The 19486-nt window shown below is 47.1% G+C and overlaps 1 protein-coding gene across 2 annotated transcripts in view; it reads left to right on the forward strand.

Annotated features, from left to right (window-relative positions):
* The first annotated feature begins 1058 nt into the window (after positions 1-1058).
* Positions 1059-19486, forward strand: part of FBXO34 (F-box protein 34) — a 59148-nt gene continuing 40720 nt past the window's right edge. Inside the window, exon 1 of one of the 2 annotated variants that reach the window (XM_053390231.1) lies at positions 1059-1268. The gene's annotated coding sequence lies outside the window, so the exon portion shown is untranslated. Of the gene's footprint in view, positions 1269-1816; positions 1920-19486 lie in introns of those variants that run through there. The other variant, XM_053390316.1, reaches the window with a different exon arrangement.

Below are 19486 nucleotides of genomic sequence, written 5' to 3' on the forward strand. Positions count from 1 at the left end.
AGTGCAAGTAGATCAATAGGTACCGCCCCGGCGGGAAGGTAAACGGCGTTTCCGTGCGCTGCTCTGGTTCGCCAGAAGCGGCTTAGTCATGCTGGCTACATGACCTGGAAGCTGTACGCCGGCTCCCTCGGCCAGTAAAGCGAGATGAGCGCCGCAACCCCAGAGGTGGCCACAACTGGACCTAATGGTCAGGGGTCCCTTTACCTTTAACCTGAAAAGAAAAAAAACAACCAGAAGCATCTGTAACCTGAGGTATGACTGTATAGAAATGTAAATAATAAATAATATTAATAATAAAGCTAGCCCCGCAACCTGGCACTACTAAAGCGGCCACCCTCTTACGTTTGAGCATTTAACACATAGATTTTTGTGCTTTTATACTACAAAACGTTCTGTGATCTTCGGAGGAAGGTACAGTGGACGCTTGGGTTGCGAACGTGATCCATGCGGGATGCACATTCGCAACCCGCAGCTGCACATGTGCGGGTTGCGATTTGGCACTTCTGTGCATGCGCAAAGAGCAATTTAGCGCTTCTGTGCATGCGCTACTGCTGAAACCCAGAAGTAACCTGTTCCGGTACTTCTGGGTTTCGGTGGTCCGTAACCCAAAAAAACCACAACCTGAAGCTTCTGTAACCTGAAGTATGACTGTATAGAAATATTATTATTATTATTATTATTAATAATAATAATAATAATAGAGCCATCCCCGCAACCTGGCACTACTAAAGCGGCTGCCCTCTTCCCTTTTGTATATTTTTGTGTTCTTCCACCGCCCTGTGATCCTCGGAGGAAGGGCGGCATAGGAAATGAACCAATACTAATAATAACCACCATAAGCGTGGCGCTGGGCCCCAGGGCCTTGCCCGCGCCGGGGCTTGTGTGGGTGTCGCGGGGGCTGAGCTTGGCCCTGGGCCCTAAATCCACTCAGCCCCGCGGCGGCGGCGGAGGCCTGCCCGCCTGTCCCTGCTGAGGCGGCGGGGAGCCGGCGAGGCCCGCCGCTCGGAGCGGGCGCCTGGTCGGCCCAGCCCTGCCTGCCTCCCCCGGCGGGCGGCGCCCCACTCGGCGCCGCTGCTCCGCCCCGGGCCTTGGATTGGCGGGAGGCCGCGGCTCCTCCCAGCGCGGGTCGGGGGCCGAGCGAGGGAAGCGGGACGGAGGAGACGTCGGCGAAGGTAGCGCCGGAGGAGGAGGAAGGAGGAGGAGGAGAAGCGCCGCCGCCGCCGCCAGCAGAAGGAGCTTCGGAGGCCCCAGAGCCGCCCCCTCGCCAGGTGAGGCGAGGCCGCTCGCGGGAGGGCCCGCGCCGGGGGCTCGCGTAGAACCCGTCGCGGGCCTCGGGTACCACAACGGGGGGCTTCCTTCACCCCCTCACCGAAACAACCCCCGAGGGCGCCCTTGGGAGCCCCACACCCCCAATTCCCGCTTTTCAGCGCTATAATAGGACCTGCCCCCTATATTGGGGGTTTCTCCCCCCTTGAAGGATTGTAGGGGAATTCTCCTTCCCTTTTTTGGGGGGGGTGATATTTGAGGCGGGGTCGTTCGGGTTTCAGCCCCATTCTGGGAAGAGGAATCCCTCCCCCCCCGCACATATTTTGGGGTGTCTGTGGGGTCGAGGCGTGGACTCGAGGTGTCTCCATCCTTTTTGGTGGGGGTCTGGAGCTCCTCCTCTTTAGCTTTGGGGGGTGTGGGGGCTTCTCTGTATTCAGGGGGCCCTGCAGGATTTGGGCTGCCTTTGCATTTCAGGGTTGTTGTTTTTTTGTGTGGGGCGGAGGCTTCTTGTCCCCATTCCCCCCACCCCTTCCTTGAGGGCCCCTATATTTAGGATTTTGTCGTGCTTGGGGAATATGGAGTTGGAGTCCCTGCTGCTTCCAGGGTTTGGGATGATGGAGAGATTTTCTGTTTCCAGGAGGCAGGGATTTGGGGTGAGTTCTCCTTTCTCCACACTCATATTCTTCCCCCCCTTTCCCCCCTACTCTTTGGGATTTGATCCTGTGCCTTTTGAAGGCTTCCCTTAAGCCAAACGGTTCCCTTAAATTCGAGAAAGGAGGCTTGACCCTGCTGCTTGAATTGCAAAGACTTCCTTGTTCCATCTCCAGGGATCTCGGAGGAGCTTCACATCTCAGCGCCTTTTTTTGCTTAGGGGATTTAGGAAACTGGAGCAATTGCCAGCCCAGGTCCCAAAGGCCCCTTATGACACGATGAATTTGCGACACAGAAGGAGCATGCAGCTTGTGGATCTTGGCCTCCCACACCTGGGAGCAAGCCCTGTTGAATTCAGCAGGATTTACTTCTGAGTAGACACGATTGCGATTATTTTGCTGTTGCATTTGTTAATCTCTTTTCTTACAAAGGTAGCTCTTTTGCATTGAAGCCAGTTAAAAGGCAGTAAAAACCTAAAACAGGCAATTTGGTGCAGTTAGCAAAAGGAAAAAGGCAGGACTACAAGTCATGCTGGTTATTGTGCCGTCCGTTAATTTAAATGGGACTTTATTTGTTTCTGTCTTTGTCTGTATATAGTTAACTGGACACGGTTCCAAAGATTTCAATGAGTTAGCATATATTTTGCCCTTTAGTTTACTCACTTATTTTTGTAATTTTAAACTTGTTTTAAACTGGATTTAATAATGTGCTTTAATTGTTGCTTCCCGCCCTGGGATCTTAGTGTGAAGAGCAGGCAATAAATTGTAAGGGGAAACCCTGTATGCCTGCGTACACAATTTTTCTCTTACCTGCGCAGGTAATTGGCTTGTGTGACGTGTCATGTGCTTCTTTCCAAAGGGAAGGTTTGAGAAGGGACTGTGGACTCTCAGTGCTGGAGTCCTCAGTTTTTATTCCTTGGCTGTAAAAATATACGGTATGTTAGGGCATCTCTGTTTGGTTTGAGCTATGAGGAATCCATGATGACTGTTTACTTTGAGTTGGTGGCGTGGTATTCCTGTGGTAGAATAAGTGACTTTTCACCAGTGCACACTTGTGGATATGAAGAATGAGTCCCATGGTGTTGACTCCTTACAGGATTTGTTAATGCACATGTTTTGGGGTGCTCCCAGAGAATAAAAATGAATGGTGTTTTTGCTAATGCTATGCAAATACTAGCATTCTTCTAAGCTAGTTATGCAATATGTGATCTTGTAAAATGTACTGACTACTGTACCTTAGAAGATCTAGTTCTTTGGGGGGAAAACTACATCTTCCCACTGCTACCCCTTTAACAGAGGTTCCCATGTCTGCTTCTGCCACAGGAATTCCAGCCATTCATCCCTTTCCCTTTAAAGAACACCTGCCATTGCTATTGATGTTTCTGGGGGAAAGCAATTACCCCATAACTAGGGTTCTTGCCAGCCAGCTTAATTTAGGAGAGCATTACCTGTCCATGCTCCTTTTTCCACAAGGGCTCTCACACCAGTGTAGCTGCTGCTCCGCGGAGGGAACAGATGAAAAAGAAGGTGATGCTGATCATAGGGTTGCCATATCTTGAACAAAAAAAGAGGACAGCCCAAGCCAGGGAAAGAGGGGCACTGGTGTATGGGGCCGCCGCTGCGCCAGTGTGCCTCTTTTCCCAACTTGGGCTTGAGCTGGCTGCGGCTACAGTGTGCAGAGCCGCCTGAGCCAACCCCCAAATAAATAAATACCCCCCCCCCAAAAAAATCACAGACATTTCCTTTAAAATCTAAAAATCCCCCTGGATGGGCCAGTTGGTCCCCCCAAAAGAGGACATGTCTGGTATTTCCCAGACATATGGCAACCCTAGCTGATAAGGAATTTGCTAATGGTGCCTCATTCCCTTGAATCTGTATGGGGTCCAGCTGTAGAGGGGATCTGTCAGTTTCGCCTTTTGCTGCTGCATTAGAGCCAAGCTGTGCAGGCCTCATATTTTAGCTTTGAAAATATTAAGTTGGCAAGCTTTGTTCCCTTCCTCTCTGCTGTCTTGCTATAGTTTTCAGGTAAAATGGTGCAAAATTGAGAGACCCCTTGGGAACTCCATACATGGGTACATGGGTGAGGTTGCACACTCTCCCTGACTGACTCCAGCTACAAAAGCTGAGGCTGCTGAACAGGCTCTTGAGCTGCGGTGTTGTTTGCGGGGGTTTTTAGTTGGGTTGGGTTGTTGTCGCTGTTGGGTTTTTGTGATTTATGTGGAAATTCTTCAGTTTGCTTGTTTATATTTTGATGTTTTATTTGTTGCTTATGACTACTTCTGCTATGTTGCAGTTACGTATTTTTTCATGTTATAAGCCGCCTGGATCATGATTCGAATTGTGGAAAGGTGGCAGACAAATAAATATACAGTGGTACCTCGGGTTACATACACTTCAGGTTACGTACGCTTCAGGTTACATCTGCTAACCCAGAAGTAGTGCTTCAGGTTAAGAACTTTGCTTCAGGATGAGAACAGAAATCGTGCTCCAACGGCGTGGCAGCAGCAGGAGGCCCCATTAGCTAAAGTGGTGCTTCAGGTTAAGAACAGTTTCAGGTTAAGAATGGACCTCCGGAATGAATTAAGTACTTAACCTGAGGTACCACTGTATATGCCTGTATGTATCCAGTGTTTGAAATTAGCGAGCTACATTTTGCACCTGGCTTCTGATCACTTGCGACCAAGTGAAGATGTTGGGGCACCAGGATGGCGCATGACGTCTCCACCATTTGCAGGTGCATGCCTGGGGATCTTGGATCTGGACTGTTTTCACACACTAATACCCCATCCTGTAGAATTCTATCAGTTATATTTTATCTGCACAACATGCAGATTCAAGAATGAATTTCTTGAACCGAAATGCTTTTTCTTTGCCGCCTGAGCAGGAGCAGTCTCCATTAAGAAGAAGAAGTTGGAATATAGTCCACTATATATGTGGACTGTCCCTGGATCAATGGACTTTTCTTCTTTAAGTTATCAAAGCTCTTAACCTAGCTCAGGGTTGCCATCTGAACTAGCCAGATGTTTAGCTGATAATCAATCACAGTCAGTCCATCATTTGAAAAATAAGACATTAGAGCCATCTTGCCCCCAAATGGCAAACTGGACATTCTGTTTTGGCGCCTGTAACCTTGGTTTCAGGAGCCATTTGGCTCCTAGATTATATATCTGAGTTCCGAACACCAAATGTATTATAAGCCATATATCTGAAACAAGGGAGGCCAGAGTGCTACCTTGGACCACACTTGAAAATCATATAATTATGGCAAAAGCTCCAAAGATAATGACTGGGAGAAATCGAGACTGAACCTTTCTCCCTAACATGCTAGATAACTTGCATAGCTGAGTGCTGAAATATTCCATTCCCACCTGCGGCAGCCTGAAGTGGATCAATCCAGGAGAAGCTTTTCTATTTGATTTTACTGAGAGTATAAACTGGTTCTTGCCAGTTTCTGTGTCCACAGTACCAAATTGCCTATCTAGAGTTGCCTGATGTTAGGAATGAAATCCATGCCATACAAACTGGCAGTACAGTGTCTTAGTGGTAGCTGTGTTTTTCTAGGTGGGGTCTGCAAATGCAGTCTGTTAAAATGCAGTGGACATTTTTTAAAATAAAAAGTGATGCGTATCTTTTCATCCCTGTTTTCGTGCTTGTGTGATCAGTTCTGTTCCCTTCCCTTTCTTGGTCTCATTGCTGTGTGGCAGTTACATAAAGAGCGTATTGTGGAACTGGATTGGACAGAGTGTCGTCAGATGCGCAGTAACACTTCAGGATTCACTGACGACGCTCTGCGATGGGCTCAACACAGCGTGCACCGAGTGAGCTGGCACCAGGCTTTAAATGCTCAGCACATTAGTGTCTCTTTAAAAATTCCTTTTCTTGAAGCCTCGGCATTGCGCTCATACTAATTGCATGGTTTTGGGTAGGTTAAATATGCTTATGCCATTTTTAAACAAAGGGCATAATGACAGTAGCTTTGGTGTTTGAGGCTTAAAGAATGTTTACGATGTGCGTTTTGAGCCGCGGTTCCGAATATGTTATTAGGATGCCAGCCTGAATCTTTTATTAACAAACGGAAGAATGTGACCCCAGGTTGCTGGGGTGGTGTGTTCGTGTGTGCTCGCGTCTGTGCTGTAGGATTTTTTAAAAAAGTTTTTTTAAGCCTTCCTCAAGTGGTTCTACCAATTAATAAGCCAACATGTTCCCATGAATAGAGTGATGGGAATTCACAGCAAATGCAAACTTGAGAGCCATATCAAAATGTGTTGCATCTTTTTTTCTATAGAAGGCCCTTGCTCTTTATTTCCACCCTGCCTTGCTTCTCCACCCTCCCACCCAAATGTTCTTCTTTTAACAAATGGACCAAATGGACTTCAGGACTCTTCCCCAGATGATGCCTCTCACCAGCCCTGCTCCCCATCCTCCAAAGTGCCTTCACCTGGCTGGAATGTGTCTTTTACCTGTGAATAATTACTCCATATTTCCTGGATGGAGAATTGTGTGGGGGTGTCGGGAACCTCTGACAAAAGCCAGAAGCCTTTGACTTCTGTGTTGCTGGAATACAGTGGACTGTACAAAAATAAGGCATGCATCTGTTTCTCTGCCTACTTTTGCCTCTGGTCCCACCCATGATTTGCATGTGGCCCCTGGAAGATTGGCCATGGCGGAATGTGGCCCTTGGGCTGAAAAGTTTCTCTGTCACAGCTTTGACCCATCACATGGTGGTTTGCGAGGTGGGCCCCTTCCTGCCTGCCTCCTAGTGAGCAGTCCTTCATTAAATACATTTTCATTCCCTCCTGTATACCCTGATAAGGGGAATAATAGAGCTGCTCTCCACATGTCTGCTCAAAGAGCTTGGCTTCCCTACAAGCTGGAAAAGAAAACTGCTGTGTCTCTACAAGGAGAGCAGATGCAGACACACACACACACACACACACACACACACACACACACTCACACTCCATTATGTAGGTGTTGGTTGATTGAGAATGCAACTATTCAATGCATCCTCTCTGTCTTGAGAGCCCTGAGCTTTTGCTCTTGCTTTTGACCCAATAAATATTCCTGGTGTTCTTGTTGTTTTCTGGATGGCTGGGGTGATGGGCACTTCAGAGATCTCATTTCAAACCTCAGCTTGGCTATGAGCATGCTTGTTGGTCTTCTGAAATGTCTCAAAGATGGAAGTAATAATGGCTCAAGCCAATAAGACAGTGTTAGAAACTCAATTATACAAACTAGGTGCCAAATGGCTCCTTAAAGCAGGGTGGTTGTTGTTCTTTAGTCGTTTAGTTGTGTCCAACTCTTTGTGACCCCATGGACCAAAGCATGCCAGGCACTCCTGTCTTCCACTGCCTCCTGCAGTTTGGTCAAACTCATGCTGGTAGCTTCAAGAACACTGTCCAACTATCTCGTCCTCTGTCGTCCCCTTCTCCTTGTGCCCTCAATCTTTCCTAACATCAGGGTCTTTTCCAGGGAGTCTTCTCTTCTCATGAGGTGGCCAAAGTCTTGGAGCCTCAGCTTCAGGATCTGTCCTTCCAGTGAGCACTCAGGGCTGATTTCCTTCAGAATGGAGAGGTTTGATCTTCTTGCAGTCCATGGGACTCTCCGGAGTCTCCTCCAGCACCATAAACAGGGTTACAGTCGCCAAAATGGAATGCCTAGTTGCTGTTTTTGGACCAGATGGTTCGAAAGTCATATTTTTCAGTATGATGTTTTGGTTCCTGAAATACATTCTGATTGTGCAGATACAATATAATGAATAGAATTCTACAGAATGTGTTGCCAGTGTGTGAAAACAGTCAAGATTCAAGGATCCTCAGGCATGCACCTCCAGATGGTGGAGACACCAGGCGCCATCCTGGTGCCCTGGCACTGATAGCCAGGTGGAAAATGCCCCTCGCGCCTGACAAATTTTGAATGCTGCAATAAGGATAATGTAAAGTCGAAATAAAAGAGTGGTGCAAAGCGCCTTACAGGCTAAAAGCACATTTGAACTTTAGGGGCAGGGGCTGCCGGTAGTTTGGTGCTTAACTGAGCTCCCTAATGAATGAATGGTCTGGAGTGCATCGTTAGCCAAACCTGCATTTCCTATCTTCTCTTTTCCAGGGTTTGTTATGCTTACAGGATTATGTGTGACTGTGCAATGTTTGCTCTTTACAGAAGAGGGGAAAGCATGGTGTGGCTTACTTATACATAGAGATGAGCTGTATTTTTTGTGAATTAGGTTGGCTAGACATTTGAACTCATAAAGAGTAGCTGTGCCTCTGACTGTCTGAATCTGCTTGGAAACCAGCTGGGTGGCCTGGAGGGGATCTTGCACACAGAGAAGCCCAATACTCTGGCTGCCTTTCCTGTTGCTCCTGCACCACAGATCCCTACTAAATGAGACTTAAGATAAGCGGGGAGAAGGCTTGGTCAGGCCCTGACCTCCTTAGCTTCAGAGATGGAGACTACACCTCCAGGTGCCTTCAGAGCATCTGATAGCAGCTTGCAAGCTAATGATGGGGGATAATAAAACCCCCTCTTCAGATGCTAATCCGAAGTGTTGGTCCCAAGGCTGACATAAACTGGGAGTGGAACATCTGGCGTAATTCGTGAGCAGCGCCTTCTTAAGAGAGTAGGCAATACACTGCAGCCTTTCTCTTACGGTTTATAGCTTCCTCAAGTCTACCATTGACTCTTCTCTCCCCAGTCATAACATGTAAATGCACTTGTTCCGATCATAAACGTCGCTTCCCCTCTGGACTTTCGCTTGTGATGAGTTTGGCCTTTGAAACCATAGCTGGCAAGTTCTCTGCTGTGCATTTCCTCTTTAATAAATGGATAATCTTTTGCTTCGGGGACTGGGTGTGTTTGGGATACTGAGTGCAAAGGAGGGAAGGAGTGTCCAGACATCTAGGGAGTGAAAGAGTCTCATTCACTAGCTGTGCTGGCACTGCATCCAGCTTGTGCCTGCTGTTGCATGGCACTGCCTATCAGCGGTTTTTATTGGGTTTTCAGTAAACGCACGGCAGCAGCTGAAATAAAAACTTGTGTGATGAACAGTCATTAAACAATCAACGCCACTCCCTTACGCTCACCCTGTTTCTTCCTAGTCTTGTGTGAGTCGCTCCCTTCTAGAAAATATGTATTAAAAAAACCTGGGCTCAGATCTCTTTGCACACTTTTCATAGTATATGGGCCGTTGTTTTTGTTGGCATCCGTCTGACTTGATAGACAATGGAGTGCTCCTCCAGGGCTGAAGTCAAACCGCTGCATTTGCAGTACTGAAGTGACCCCCGGGGTGCAAGCCTGGCCAGTGTGCCTGGAGGCCCTGGGCTGCCCAGACAAAAGACCCCCCTCTTGGACTCCAAAGGAAAGCAGAGCAATATATTTAGCTGGAAGAGTCTTCTGTCTAAAACCCTGTCACATGGAAGATGGAACAAGCTTGTTTTTTCCTGCTCCAAAGGGCTCGAAGCGATGGCTTCAAGTTACAAGAAAGGAGATTCTGACTAAACCTCAAGAATAACTTTCTGATAAGAGCTGTTCAGCAGTGGAACAGACTCCCCCAGAATGCGGTGGGCTCTTCTTCCTTGGAGGTTTCCAAGCAGAGTTTGGATGGCCACCTGTCATTGATGCTTTTAGTTGAGGTTACTGCATTGTGGGGGGTTGGCCAAGATGACCGTTGGGGTCCCAACTCTACAATTCCATGATCCTGGAGGGCTGCTGCCATGAGTGTAGACAATGCTGATCTTTGATGGACCAATGGCCTTGACCTCCATGTAAGGTAGCTTCTTATGTTCCTGTTGCAATAGGACTTCACACGGTTATAGAACAAGATACTGGGTCACCATGAGAACCTACTGATCTAGACACTGTCTGTTTCCATTGTCAGGAGGGCTGGAGCTTGGGGGAGACCTGCTGTTTCAGCAGTGAAGTGGTTCAAACTGATAGCTTGTGATCCTTGCCATATCCACACTGGCTTCTGAATGTTGCATGCAGAATACCCCGTTAGCTGGGGGAAATCTTTTGTAGGAACAAGACTGGCCAAGTTTCTCCAGCTGTGCCAGTCTGCAGGTGGCTAAAGAAGTGTCTCGTAAAAATCTGATGGTTGACCTAAAACTCACACTTGGGGGCTTAGAGTTTTGTGTGGTGGAAGAGTAGATAGTGTATTTGACCCTGAAGGCATAGAGGGAGCGCACACAGGGGTAGCTGCAGATCATTTCCTGAAGTGAGGAGGGTAGGAGTGTAGTAAACTGCCTTACCCCGAGTCACACCATTGATCCATCCAGCCCCATATTGTCCACTGAGTTGGGGCAGCTCTCCAAGATGCCAAGGACTGAAACTTGGAAAGTTGTGCTGTACCACTGAACTACAGTCCTTGAAAACAAGGGGAACTTCACACCTGTTTGCCCTTTTTGTGTTTCTACTGCCCTCCTGCTTGTTTCTGGATACAATTCAGAGTGCTGTTTTTAACTTTCAGGCACCCGTTATGGCTATGGCTCGGGGCACAGGTATCTAAAGGACTGCCCACTCCCATATAAACCAGCACAGGCATTTGGGGGGGGTCTCTATTGGTGGCTGTTCTCTGGGTGTCTCCAACAGCGGAGGGGCAGCGGGTGGCAAGTGTGTTGCGTCACACCCTTTCAGAGGGCAGCACCCAACTGCAGCATATCCTCTCCACAGAGAACAGGTGCAGGGTTAAGTTTTAGGTGCTTGGGTGATGACTTCACCAGCCTGCGCTTTTAATGAATGGTGGTTTTGATCTCGTCTGCTGAGAACTTCAGCATGTTGTTATTTTCGCTGCTTGATGGCTGCTTTTCCAGCACACCATTTTGATCTGACGCTTTTGAACTTGAAAAACTCGTATGTTGTTTCTATTCCACAACTGCTTTTGTTTTCAGTTATTCCCCACTCCCCCAAATGATTTCCAAAGCACGGTTCAAACAAATTAAAAGCGAGAGAGACAGATATCTTTGAAATGGACTGGAAAAATCTCAAAATGTCATGTTTGTGCCTAGGATCTTAAAGCATTTCTCCAGCTGACATAGACCTAGCGGTTGTGTGTAGTTTAGACTTAAAACCTCATGGTGCTGTTTTCTTGTTTGGTGTCTGTGCACAAGGGAAGGGTAGCCTGGGAGCCTGCATAGATGTAGCTTTTTGCCATCAAAATGCTATGTGTCTTTCGACCTTCTGATATATATATATTTTTAAACATAAGCTGGGGAGACATGGTTGATGATTCCCCCTCCCTGTTTCTTATTGGAGCTTAGTGGCCCATGAAAATCCAAATACGCTTTCAGTTTAGAGAAATGCACAATTGCAAACAATAAGTGACTTTTTCAAAATGCCCTCCAGCGGCGGCAATTTCTCCTTGCGCACAAAGCAGTCCTGTTTACAACTTGGGAGAGTTATGTTAAGTGGTTTTTCCAGCAGATATTTTGAATCCTTTGAAGCTGCCTCCTAGCCATACAAGCCTAGAACATAGGTGCGAAAACCACAGGGGTACCATTTGCTGCTCAAAAGACCTGTTCTTTCCTTCAGGGCAGTTTATTTTGCTAGTTGTTTTCAAGAAAACCCACATTATGCCCCCCTCCCTTGTGAGCAGTTTGTGGGTTCAAAGGTCACAGTAACTTAAACGTGTGCTTTTCTGTGCATTTGTCTGTCTGAAGACCGTAGGAACTGAGCTGCGTGATTGGGCTGAATTAACTGTGTCTGTTGCGTTTCTTGTACTGCATTACAGTGGTACCTCGGGTTAAGTACTTAATTCATTCCGGAGGTCCATACTTAACCTGAAACTGTTCTTAACCTGAAGCACCACTTTAGCTAATGGGGCCTCCTGCTGCTGCCACGCCGCCGGAGCACGATTTCTGTTCTCATCCTGAAGCAAAGTTTTTAACCTGAAGCACTATTTCGGGTTAGCGGAGTCTGTAACCTGAAGCGTATGTAACCTGAGGTACCACTGTATTTTCCAAAAAGAAAATAAAAATGTGTTAACGTAATCTGATTCCTATTTGGAATTTTCCCAACCTTGTGTCCAAAGCCATGGGTTGTACCCAATGGAGTTGTCTATTTAGTGCAAGGACTTCCCCCCTTCTCTCCCCCCCCCCATGTCCCCTTTTCCAGCCCAGATCTGCTCCAGGGGGTTGGTGGAAGGTCCAGAACAGACTGGGGCAGGGAGATGACACGTCCTCTGCTTCTTTCGATACAGATCCATGGACTTTCAGAGGTGATATTCCACTCAATAGGAGTTGGTAGGAATCGCAAGTGGGGAGAGGGGCTGTTGCACTCAGCTCCTTTGTTCAGGCTTCCCATTGAGGCATCTGGTTGACCACTCTGAGAGCAGGATGCCGGACCAGATGAACTATCCCTTTACCCAGAAGCCAGGCGCTTTTGATGTTCTTAACGGGTGGATTTCTGCCCTTTGCTGCAGCTTCCTACATAGGAATCTACCTTGTGCCGAGTCAGACAATTGGTCCGTCTAGATCAGTCTTATCTACACAAATGTTTCTTGGGTCCTCTGCTGTTGTGGGACTACAACTCCCATTGTCCCTGGCTAGCAGGACTAGTGGTCAAGGTCAGGGATGATGGGAGTTGTAGTCCAATAACAGCTGGGGACCTGAGGAACACTGGTCTACACTGATTAGCAGTGGTTCTCCAGGGTTTCAGACCAGGAGACTTTCCCAGTCCTACCTGGGATTTAACCAGGGACCTGTTGCATACGAAAGCAGATCCACAAGCAGCCCCAGGACTCTCCAGACTGCAGTTTGGAAACCAATGGTCTGGCGGGATGCTTAGTTTCGTCTTATCTCCCCTTCTTTCCTTTGCCTTTTTTCATCTCCACAGCCAGGATTTTACCCTAGCAGTCTTTGTGCTTTGGTCTTGCTGATTTTTCCGGGTGTGCGCGCTCGTTTGCTTCTATCTGCTTGCAGTTCTCTCTTTAAGTTTGTGATTTTGAGCAGTAACGTCAAATGACACTCTGCTGCAGGAGAAGGTCTTGCTGATTAGAACCAGCTAACTTGTGGGGGAAAGTGAACATAATGCTGCTGAGGTCATGAGGGTTTTCAAAACAGCAGAATGCGGTGAGTGTAACAGCTGCAAAGCGCGACATGTTTAGATGATGCCTGGAGTTGGGCTCTTGCCAGTTTTGAAAAGATAATTGGTTGTAATTCGACAAGCAGTGCGCTGGTTTTGCGGTGCTTGGATGCAAACCTGCGTCTGTCCTGATGGGAGCCAGAGAGGACACTCGTGATTCAGAATTCAACAGATGACAGGGTTGGCTCACTCACATGCTTCGTTCATGTGCGTCTGTGGCTTGTTTCAGCCCTTTTACCGAATAAAGAGAGACTGATGAATGACCACGTAAGCTGCTGTTGTGATTGCTCATGCATTCCAGCGGAGTCCACACACCGCTGCTCTTGGTATTAGATCAGAAGGGCTGCTTTGCTGTGTCAAAGCAGTGTCAACCTATCCTGGCACCTTGTCTGCTACCGTGACCAGCCAGCGGCCTCCAGAAGCTTACTAGCAGAATTTGAAAAAGATGGTCACCCTTTATACCAGCCTTCCCCAACCCTGGCACCCTCCAGATGTATGGGGCTGTGATTCCCATCAGCTGTGTTGGCTAGGGTTGATGAGTAGCGCAAATCCAAAATGGGTGGCACAGAATAAGCAATGATGTATAAATATGAAATATATAAGGCAAAACTGGTTTTTTTTTAAAAAAAGAACTAAATATAAAAAGGTTTAAAAATAGGGATAAGAGCTTGTTGAACCAACAATCTGACCTGGAATACAAGAGGGAGAGGTGTGGGGAAGTCAGGGAAATATGTTATAGAAAATAAGGATTGTGAACCGTATGTGTTTTTAAACTTTTTTCTTTCTTTCTTTTTTGATTTTTTATTGTATTACGGTGGAAAATCTTAATAAATATCATTTTAAAAAAAACAAAAAATAAAAATAAATGGGTGGCACAGGACCTGTAAATTGTACCTCTGCGTAGCCAGACCTCCAGTGAGTGACAGGCGCAACAACACTCATCCATGAGCAGTCCCTGCTTTCGTTTGTTTATTAAATTTGTATACCGCCTTATACAAACAGGGCAGTTCACAACACAAAGTTACAGCAGCACAAAATACTTAATAAAAAGAATTACAGCAATTAACAATACTAATGTATATAAACTACAGTGGACACTCAAGTTGCGAACGTGATCCATGCGGGAGGCACGTTCGCAACCCGCAGCGTCGCGTCTGCGCATGTGTGGCTCATGATTTGGTGCTTCTGCGCATGCGCAAAGCGCCGGAACCCAGGAGTTACCAGTTCTGGTACTTCCGGGTTCAGCACGGTGCGCAACCCGAAAACGCGCAACCTGCAGCGTCTGTAACCCGAGTTATGACTGTAATAAAAAATATGCTCCCCAACAAAAGCCTCTAAAACAATCCCCCAGCCCACCGATACCAATACAAAAATCCAAATTAGCACATAACATTTAAAAACAACCCCACCCTCCAGATAAAACAACACCCACCCAAGTCAAAACCCCACCCTTGGTTAAAATAACCTAGCAATTTCCTGCCGGTCTGCTCATTTGCCCTCCACCAATGCCTGCCTAACTCTAGTAGTAAAAACGGGGGTGGGGAAGCTACACAAAAAAAGCAGAGTTTCTCTATTCCCCCCCCCAAAAAACCCCTTTTTGTAGCTGAAGCTCTGTTTGAGCTTTATCCTGCCCATCCTTTCCTTTCCAAAGGCGGGCAGTCTGCCTCTTAAGGAAGAGTTTAGGCTTAACTTGCAGCAACAATGGCGGTGAAATCAAAAGCCACGCGTGCCGAACAGCCTTGTAGTGGCTCTGCTGCTTTTAGTGCATAGGGAAGCCCCTTGCCCGTTATAAGGGGATGTGCTTTGCTCTGACGTGCGATCCCTTAAGGTGTTGCCCATCTTGGCATATACTGAAAGAATGTCGGAAATGGCACATGTATTCCAATGGAGTCTTGCATTTGCAGCTCCCATTATTTCCTCTGGCCATTGTCTCCGGTGTGTCATCCTTGTCATTCGTTTCAGTCCATCCCATCAGTTTTTGCCTATTGCTTCTCAGAACCTTCGTTTCCGGCGATGGGCGGGGCCAGAGGCCAAAGTGGGTGGAGCAATGTATGTAGCTTTTACCTTTGCTTTGCAGGCTACTCTCTGCACACACTTGCACGTGCCTGTAGCCTTCCCCCAAGCAAGGAGTATTATTGGAGTTCAACTCGAAAGAGGGTGCAAAGCAGTGCCATGTAGGGGTGTGGTCTAGGGAAAGGGGATGTGGCTTGGGAGAGTCCCAGGGGCCAGATAGAGGAAGACGGAAGGGCGGCCTTTGGCTTCTGAAAAGAGGCAATTGAAATTCAGCAAGTTCAGATCTCTCATGTTTGAAGCTGCATTGGGTTTAGCCACACTTTCAAGTCTCAGAGGAGAAAATAAGGATAAGGTTAATCAAATACATATATTTATTTGCTTTTTTAAAGTTCTTGATGGTGGCAAGTCCTATCTTTCCAGTTTACCTCTTTCAGAGACGTGTGGAGGCCAAGAAAAATAAACTGGTACTTGCTCATTCGCTTTGACGTGAGGCACAAATAAGCTTGACAGCTTCGGAACAACTGATGCTATCAATAGTGGGGATTGTTGTCACTCTTGTGGTTTGTGGTGATCTCTTTATTATGATTTTGGAGATAATAAGGGCTTATTCATACATGGTAAGGTATGAAGGGTTTTCTCTGTCGTACTGAAATTAACGCCCTGGAATTCCTTTGATAGTCAGGCACACCTCGTTTTGGACCATTCTGGCTCATACACAGAGACAGTACTGTGGTGCAGTGGTTGAAGTGTTAGACTAGGACCTGGGAGAGCAAGGTTCAAATCCCTGCCCAGGAATGAAGCTCCCTGGGTGAGTCTCTCCGCCGAACCCATCTCACAAGGTTGCTCTGTGAGCATAAAATGGGGAGAGGGAGAACCATGTGTGCTCCCTTCAGCTCCTGTTTATAGGTCTGGAAACTCCGTATTTTGGAGATGATAACCTTGATATTTCTATATTCAGCAATCTGGTCCCTTCTCAGTGTTTTTGACAGGTCCAGCCAGTGCTGGGGAGGGCTCCAGATTGCTGAAGGACTGGCTTACATGGTCAGGGATGGAAGAGCTACTGTTTTCCATTTTCTTTGACCAGATTCAGCCTTAGAACGATCTATGGGTAGGCTGTTCAGTCTCATGAGAGCCAGTGTGGTGTAGTGGTTCAGAGCGGTAGTCTCGTAATCTGGAGAACTGGGTTCGCGTCTCCGCTCCTCCACCTGCAGCTGCTGGGTGACCTTGGGCCAGTCACACTTCTCTGAAGTCTCTCAGCCCCACTCACCTCACAGAGTGTTTGTTGTGGGGGAGGAAGGGAAAGGAGAATGTTAGCTGCTTTGAGACTCCTTTGGGTAGTGATAAAGCGGGATATCAAATCCAAACTCCTCTTCTTCTTCATGTGAAAGTGAATGCCAAGATGTTCATACCTATCGTACTCAAATGTAAGTTTCCATGTGTCCTGAGACTTGGGGTGTGTGCGCTGATGACAATAAGTGGGGTGACTGTTTCAGCTTCCCCATTCATATGGAGGATGATAGATCTACCCTCCAAAATTCCTAGAAGTTCACCTTATCAGTGCCTCTTAGTCATGGTGGCCGTATTCTATGGCCAGTGTGCTCATTGAGGAACAGAAATGGGCTGTGGCCTTGCTGCCTTCCTGGTGGGCTTCCAAGAGGTGTCTCAATGGCCACTGCAAGAAGCAGGATGCTGGACTAGGCAGACCTTTTGTCTCATCCTGCCAGGTTCTTTCGTGTTTTTCTGATGACTCCAAAGTAATCTGCATTAATGCTTTTATGTCACCTTTAAATGCCCGCAGAATCCACATTCGATGGCAGCATTTTCTGTTACCTCTTAAATGAACCAGGATGAAACATTTGCAGAGGATATTCAATACCCCCTTCATTGTTGGTATCATGTGTAGAGGGACGTTGTTCTTTCGTCTGTGCTTCTTAACATTTAACAACCTGGGGAATTTGTGTAACCTTTCCAGCAGCATTAAATCTCTCTGACGGAGGGCTTCTCCGATTTGTCTTGTTGCGGCTGTTTCAGTGTTCCCAGCATTTCTGAACTATTTTTAGCTTGGCTTGTCATTTGGTACTAGGTGTTCTTGAGAACTATTAATTATTAAGTTCAGTGGAATTCTTTTGTTGTGCCACTGCCGGTGTTGCTATACACACACACACAGATCAGTACATAGATTTTTCACTAGAAGCTTTATTGCTCTTGGTCGTCGTGCCCCCCCCCCCCGTCTTTAGCAGGCAAATTAACTTAAAACCTGTGATGTGGCCTTAAAGCAAGGCTTTCCCATAATTTTCATAAGAACATAGGATGTTGCCTTATACCTAGCCAGACCCTTGTTCCATCTAGTTCAGGACTGGCTACACCAGGCATGTCCAAAGTCCGTTTCAGGGACCTGCTGGTCGATTTAATCTGGCCCCTGTGGCAGTATATGTCCTGGGGTAATTCAATCCTAAGAAAAGCTCAACAACTTTGGGGTAAAATTGTAGAAAAAGCTCAACAACGTGTTCACTTCTTTAAATCGGGCCCTCTTTGAAAAAAGTTTGGGCGCCCCTGGTCTACACTGACTAGCTGCCAGGGTTTCAGATAGGGAACGTTTTTAACCCTACCTGCAGGTTCTGGGGATTGAATCGGAACCTTCTGCACACAGATCAGGTGCTGCTATTCCCCCTTCACTAATACTAGTATGTATAAAAGGTAAAGGTAAAGGTACCCCTGCCCGTCAGGGCCAGTTGTGACTGACTCTGGGGTTGCGCGCTCATCTCGCTTAAGAGGCCGGGAGCCGGCGCTGTCCGAAGACACTTCCGGGTCACGTGGCCAGCGTGACGAAGCTGCTTTGGCGAGCCAGCACCAGCGCCGCACACGGAAACGCCGTTTACCTTCCCGCTATAAAGCGGTCCCTATTTATCTACTTGCACTTAGGGGTGCTTTCGAACTGCTAGGTTGGCAGGAGCTGGGACCGAGCAACGGGAGCTCACCCCGTCATCGCGGGGATTCGAACCGCCGACCTTACGATCAGCAAGTCCTAGGCGCTGAGGTTTTGCCCACAGCGCCACCCGCGTCCCACTAATATGTAATAGCATTGCCTTTAAGTAGGTGTTCATGTTCTCTCTCTCTCACTCTCTCAGACACACACACCCCAACACACCTTTTGGTCTTTATTAGCATCTTGCATAAACTAAATTGGTTCCTTTCTGGAACGTGTACACCATTACCTTTACATACATTTAATACTCCGCCTTTTTTTGTTTCTGGTGTCTTTTCTCACCTTTTCAATAAGGAGAAAATGGTGAAGCATGACTTTTTATTACATCAAATAATACTGAACATGCTGGCAATGGCAGCTCTCGACGCTCTAAGAACTTCTTCAGGCATGTCCAAGGAATTCCTTTCTTTTCTAAAAAAAAATTGAATGTATTGCTTAACTTAAAGTCCCAGTTAAAACATGGAGACAATAATGGCTCGGTCCTTGGAGACAAAAGTGGTGATGGGTAAAATCGACCTGTGCCAGTTTTATTTACTTACCTGAGAGCAGGCAGTGTTTTTGCTTGCCTGAACTTTGATCTGATTTTACACTCTCTGCCAGGTTGGTTGTTCACAAACGCCACCACAAACCCAGTCTGAAAAAAACCGAGGTGTTAGTTTCTTTTGCAGAGCAAACCTCTAACCTTTTTGGTGCTCAACATCTGATTGGTTCCTTGCTGCTTCTGCTCTTTAAGCCAGGGGTGGGGATCTTGCGTCCCTCCAGCTGTTTGCTTGACTCCAAATCCCATCTTCCCCAGCCAGCATGACCAATGGCGAGGCATGATGGGAGTTGCAGTGCAGCTGCGTCTGGAGGGTCTACATCCCTCCACTACTCTAGGTAAAACACTGAAGCCCGCTCTCTCTGGCTGATTATTATTAAACTTGGATGTTAGAGGCTATTTTTTATTTACCGTATTTTTCGCTCTATAAGATGCACTAGATCATAAGATGCACCTAGTTTTTGGAGGAGGAAAACAAGAAAATTTTTTTCCTGAATTTCAGAAGCCAGAACAACAAGAGGGATCTCTACGCAGCGAAAGCAGCAATCCCTCTTGCTGTTCTGGCTTCTGGGATAGCTGCGCAGCCTGCATTCGCTCCATAAGATGCACACACACATTTCCCCTTACTTTTTAGGAGGGGAAAAGTGAGTCTTATAGAGCAAGATATACGGTAATTGGCCACTGGGAGCAGCCTTCCTGAGATCCCAGCTGCCTAGAGAGCTTGGGATAGGAGACACTGCACAGTAGCCCTGTGGATCTCTGTGGGAGAAGAGGATTTTGGGTTGGGGAATGAAATCTGGAGTACGAGGAGTGGTAGAGAAGGAACCTTGCTCTCTGGCTCTTGTGTTTTATGTAAAGCAAAACACAGAAAAGGACGCCAAACCCAAATAGGCCTCTGCTCCAAAGCAACAGCTTCTGAGCCAAGTATCTGCTGAGGTTAGATGGGCTTTTAACCGGGGA

The sequence above is a fragment of the Podarcis raffonei genome, chromosome 1, assembly GCF_027172205.1.
Source record: "Podarcis raffonei isolate rPodRaf1 chromosome 1, rPodRaf1.pri, whole genome shotgun sequence".
NCBI classification, from domain to species: Eukaryota; Metazoa; Chordata; class Lepidosauria; order Squamata; family Lacertidae; genus Podarcis; species Podarcis raffonei.